Source organism: Coregonus clupeaformis, chromosome 20 (genome assembly GCF_020615455.1).
Source record: "Coregonus clupeaformis isolate EN_2021a chromosome 20, ASM2061545v1, whole genome shotgun sequence".
In the NCBI taxonomy this organism is placed as follows: Eukaryota; Metazoa; Chordata; class Actinopteri; order Salmoniformes; family Salmonidae; genus Coregonus; species Coregonus clupeaformis.
In genome coordinates this window covers 61,665,261-61,671,260 of record NC_059211.1, presented here as the reverse complement: position 1 = coordinate 61,671,260, position 6,000 = coordinate 61,665,261, and positions in this window count along the sequence as shown.

Here is a 6,000-nt window from a genome sequence, read left to right as displayed (position 1 = left end):
GAGGAGTAAGTTTCACACATCCCCATGCTACACATGCAGGGAAATCCAGAAAGTGGCCATTACGCAAGTTTAGTAGTTTTTTTGGTGGGGGTGGGTTTTGGCAATGCCTACTACTATCAGTCATGTCCAAACCCAAAGCTTTTTAAAGTGTGGTGGCCAACCGAAACCTTTTACCTTTTCACGTAATAAAGTGAAAACATGTTTGATGCCACACAGCACCAACCTAAACCAGTGGCAAGTAGATGATGGCTGTCTGTCTTTCTGCACCATTTGGACATTGGCCGGGCCTGGGGCTGCTTAGCAACGACAGCCTGAGACTGAGCAGAGGAGATGATAAATGACTTTAGGATGGATCATATTCATTAAGCTCTAAGTGAGTCACATTTAACCTGCCTTACAGGAATCAATTACCCTGCTATCAGCAGGCCAGGAGCCTGGGGGAGAGAGGAAGGCTGGGGAGGAGACAGGGGGAAGGGGAGGCAGAGGGGAGGCTGGGGGAGACACATGTGGGGAGGACGCTCCACCCTCCTCCATCAGGGAAGCGGGGAACAAGGGAAGGAGGGCTTTTCAATTAGGAGGTAAATAACTGGAGAGGAGTCCATCCCACAGGGCCTCCTCACGCTGTCTCTCTCACTCTCGTTCTGTCTCTGTTATTCATTGGGCTGAAGGCAGTGTCAGTGGAACAGTCCCAGGCCATCTGGTGCCAGCACCTTGTTTACTCGATCACAGCACAATATTTACCCAGGCTCCCAGCATCCCCCTGGGGCCAGTCATGGTGGTGGGAGGGGGTGGGGCTCTGTACCAGGGCATGGGGGTGATTGGAGGAGGCATATGACAGGAGGGGGAAGGGAGGAGGTTGGGAGTCGTTCATTTTAAAGGTGCATTTCATCAGGCTAATTAATTTACAAGCACCTGTTTAATCACTGGAAGCAGTGTGTGTGTGTGTGTGTTTTACCCCCTCTCCTGCCACACATACTCTAGGAGGGGATTTGAACACTGTCACTGACCCTGGTAGTAGGGAACGACTGTGTTTCATCCTCTTCCTTCTCCCCCACTCTCTCTCCATTCCTCAACCCTCTCTCCTCTCTCCTCTCTTCCCCTCTCTCCCCACCTCTCTTCCCCTCTCTCCCCACCTCTCTCCTCTCTTCACCTCTTTCCCCACCTCTCTTCCCCTCTCTCCCCACCTCTCTCCTCTCTTCACCTCTCTCCCCACTTCTCTTCCCCTCTCTCCCCACTTCTCTTCCCCTCTCTCCCCACCTCTCTCCTCTCTTCCCCTCTCTCCCCACCTCTCTTCTCCTCTCTCCCCACCTCTCTCCTCTCTTCACCTCTCTCCCCACTTCTCTTCCCCTCTCTCCCCACTTCTCTTCCCCTCTCTCCCCACCTCTCTCCTCTCTTCCCCTCTCTCCCCACCTCTCTTCCCCTCTCTCCCCACCTCTCTTCCCCTCTCTCCCCACCTCTCTTCCCCTCTCTCCCCACCTCTCTCCTCTCTTCCCCTCTCTCCCCATCTCTCTCCTCTCTTCCCCTCTCTCCCCACCTCTCTTCTCCTCTCTCCCCATCTCTCTCCTCTCTTCCCCTCTCTCCCCACCTCTCTTCCCCTCTCTCCCCACCTCTCTCCTCTCTTCCCCTCTCTCCCCACCTCTCTTCTCCTCTCTCCCCATCTCTCTCCTCTCTTCCCCCCTCTCCCCACCTCTCTCCACCTCTCTCCCCACCTATCTCTCTCGTCACCTCTCCATTCCCTCTTATTGTATTTCACATTCTTCAATCCCTCATGTATTTTCCTCAATGGGGGGGATTTTTGGGTTGATGTGCCATAGCAGCTTTCTAGCCAGCGCACTCTGTAATTTTCCATTTGGCTGATGCCCTGTTGGCCAGCCCTGCTCCTCTGATTAACGTATGCACACACACACACACACACACACACACACACACACACACACACACACACATGCCAGCCAGAGTGGAGGCCAATGCTATCAAACTGAGCGGTGTGTGTGTTTGTTTGTGTGTCTGTGAGGAAGTGTCTTACCAGAGATGCTGAGAGTGGATCCCGGTGTAAAGTGTGTGTGTTCACTGTGACATTTAGAGCCATGGAACTGAGCACATCACCTCCCCCATGCAGCTCTAAAAACAAACAATGTCAAAGCCAGCATGACGTCCTTACATCACCTGGCCTTGTGGAAGCTGGAGGGGATTAGGTAGACAGTAGCTGGCTAGCAGGAACTTAAGACAGTTGTTACACAATTCCACTAGAATGACTGGTCAACTAAAGCAAAATAACTGCTCTCTATAGTATCTTATGACAGGGCTTATTCAAGTTATTACAGGTTAGTTACAGCTATGTTGTTACATTGCCACTGTACTACAAGGCCCATGTAGCACAACAATAAATGGTTGCGTTGCATAAGCCTTGAAAGGCTATTACTTCAAATCTACTATAAATGTACTTGCAGGCTAAATGTATTGCCAGCCAAGCTAAATGTAACCGTGGTACTCTACAATGCTACTCTAAAAGATCTCCAGTAATAACACTAGCAGTGTGTCCCAAATGGCACACTATTCCCTATATAGTGCACTACCTTTGACCAGAGCCCTATGGGCACTATAAAGGGAATGGGGTGCCATTTGGGACGTACATTAGAAGACAGGCCCAGTGATGTACCTTCATCTGCCTCTCCATTGCTCTCTGTGATCTCCTGCTGGTGTTGGGAATGAAAGGCCTTTAAGAAGCCATCTATCTGTGGCCCTGCAAGCCCTTCATCTTCAAACAGTTGATACCTACACAGACTAAAGCATTCTGGGCTAACATGCTTTCCTCTTGTTGTTCTCCCTGCTTTCTCCTCTCCGCTCTCTCTGTCGTGGCTTTCCTATTGGCTAAATGCCCGCAGGGCGCAATCTCTCTTAGGGCAACAGCTCTTTGAGAAATAGCCTTTCTTTTACTGAGGATGACACAGACAGACTGCCCTGCGATCCAACAAAGAAAGCAGGGGTTGCTGTGTGTGTGTGTTTGTCCCTGTGTGTGTGTGTGTGTGTGCCTGCTTGCTTACGTTGCTGAACTCTGTGTAGAATATCAATGGGTGTGAAGGCGACTGGCCTGCAGCCGTGTCTTGTGTGCCACTCTCTGCCCAGCTTCCTCAGCAGCTGCAGATCACTGTTTGTTCAAAGCCGACTGGGAACTCTCTCTCTCCATCTCTCTGTTTGTTCACTTCTTCTACTGTATGAACACCTGGCGAGAGAGAGCGAGAGCGAGCGAGAGAGAGGGGGGAGGGGTAGTGTTTGCCTCTTCTACTGTATGAACACCTGGCTGATCCAGCCGTGAAAAGATGAGAAGGAGTGGAATACAGTGCATTCAGAAATTATTCAGACCCCTTGACTTTTTCCACATTTTGTTACGTTACAGCCTTATTCTAAAATTGATTAAATTGTTTTTTCCCCTCATCAATCTACACACAATACCCCATAATGACAAAAGCAAAAACAGTTTTTTAGATTTTTTTGCAAATGTATAAAAAATAAAAAACTGAAATATCACATTTACATAAGTATTCAGACCCTTTACTCAGTACTTTGTTGAAGCACCTTTGGCAGCGATTACAGCCTCAAGTCTTCTTGGGCATGACGCTACAAGCTTGGCACACCTGTAATTGGGGAGTTTCTCCCATTCTTCTCTGCAGATCCTCTCAAGCTCTGTCAGGTTGGATGGAGAGCGTTGCTGCACAGCTATTTTCAGGTCTCTCCAGAGATGTTAGATCAGGTTCAAGATCGGGCTCTGGCTGGGCCACTCAAGGACATTCAGAGACTTGTCTCAAAGCCACTGCAGTATTGTCTTGGGTGTGTGCTTAGGGTCGTTGACTTGTTGGAAGGTGAACCTTCGCCCCAGTCTGAGGTCCTGAGAGTTCTGTCAGAGTGACCATCGGGTTCTTGGTCACTTTCCTGACCAAGGCCCTTCTCCCCCGATTGCGCAGAGTCTTGGTGGTTCCAAACTTCTCCCAATTAAGAATGATGGAGGCCACTGTGTTCTTGGGGACCTTCAATGCTGCAGATATTTGTTGGTACCCTTCCCCAGATTTGTGCCTCGACACAATCCTGTCTCTGAGCTCTATGGACAATACCTTCGACCCCATGGCTTGGTTTTTGCTCTAAAATGCACTGTCAACTGAGGGACCTTATATAGACAGGTGTGTGCCTTTCCAAATCATGTCCATTCAATTGAATTTACCACAGGTGGACTCCAATCAAGTTGTAGAAACATCTCAAGGATGATCAATGGAAACAGGATGCACCTGTGCTCTTTCTCAAGTCTCATAGCAAAGGGTCTGAATACTTATGTAGATAAGGTATTTGTAAACATTTCTAAAAATCTGTGTTCACTTTGTCATTATGGAGTATTGTGTGTAGATTGATGGGGGGGAAACGATTTAATAGATTTTAGGCTGTAACGTAACAAAATGTGGAAAAAGTCAAGGGGTCTGAATACTTTCCGAATGCACTGTATATGTTTAAAGAGAGAGAAATGAAGAGAGAGAGGAGAGATGTGGTGGGAGAGAGAGAAACTGAGAGTGAGATAGGGGTACGAGAGGGATGGCGAGAGAGAAGAGAGATGGGGTGAGAGACAGAGATGGAGAGAGAGGAGAGAGATGGGGTGAGAGAGAGATGGAGAGAGAGAGAGGAGAGATGGGGGGAGAGAGAGAGATGGAGAGAGAGAGGAGAGATGGGGTGAGAGAGAGATGGAGAGAGAGAGAGGAGAGATGGGGGTGAGAGAGAGAGATGGAGAGATGGGGCTGAGAGAGAGTATGTGTAATTGTTTCTCTAGCTCTCTCTGTCAATATCAACTCACAGTTTAGCAGCATCATCACAGACAGTCTACATCCGCATGAACTCTGTCTCTCATCATATCTCCCCCATATCCCTCTCTCATATCTGTGCCAGGGAATAATGCCAGACAGGGGGTGGTGGTGGGGGACATCTGTTGGTGACAGACAGGAAGTCAGCTGTGAAGTCACCCCTGACAGCAACAGCTGTCTCAGACTAGATTTAGTCCCAGACGTGTCAGAACCTGCCTGGGACGTAATTCAGACATCAGTGACACATAGGAATTATCGCAGATGGATTTTTCAGACTCCCCCTGATCCTCTGCTCATGTGATTGAGGTTGAAAAGCTGCTGTTTACTGATGGCCTATGTGTGATGGTCTATTTACTGATGGCCCATTTGTGATGGTCTGTTTACTGATGGTTTATGTGTGATGGTCTGTTTACTGATGGCCTATGTGTGATGGTCTGTTTACTGATGGTATATGTGTGATGGTCTGTTTACTGATGGCCTATGTGTGATGGTCTATTTACTGATGGCCCATTTGTGATGGTCTGTTTACTGATGGTATATGTGTGATGGTCTGTTTACTGATGGCCTATGTGTGATGGTCTGTTTACTGATGGCCTATGTGTGATGGTCTGTTTACTGATGGCCTATGTGTGATGGTCTGTTTACTGATGGTCTATGTGTGATGGTCTGTTTACTGATGGTCTATGTGTGATAGTCTGTTTACTGATGGTCTATGTGTGATGGTCTGTTTACTGATGGTCTATGTGGTGTTTTTGTTTCATGTCTATTTATTTCTGTATTGTGCAGGGTTCAGGGAATTTGGTAACTTGATTCCACCAGCACTCTGTGCTTTTTTTCATAGTCCAGGATGGATTTTGTATTTGTCATCCAAGTTTGAGTACAATACCTGATTTACATGCACAAAAAATAACCCCAAGAATAAAATGCAACGTCTGTGAAATAAATATTTATATTTCACCAAACTTTCCCGATACTGGCATGGCACTCTCCCTCGCCAGAGGCCAACCTGGGAGTGGAGAGGCTGTTTGTCGCTAGCTAGCCTGGAACACATGGCCAGATGACAATTACATCTAATCCTGAACAATCGAGAGAGCCTAACAACACATAGCCACACAGAGCCTAACAACACTGAGCCTAACAACACAGAGCCACACAGAGC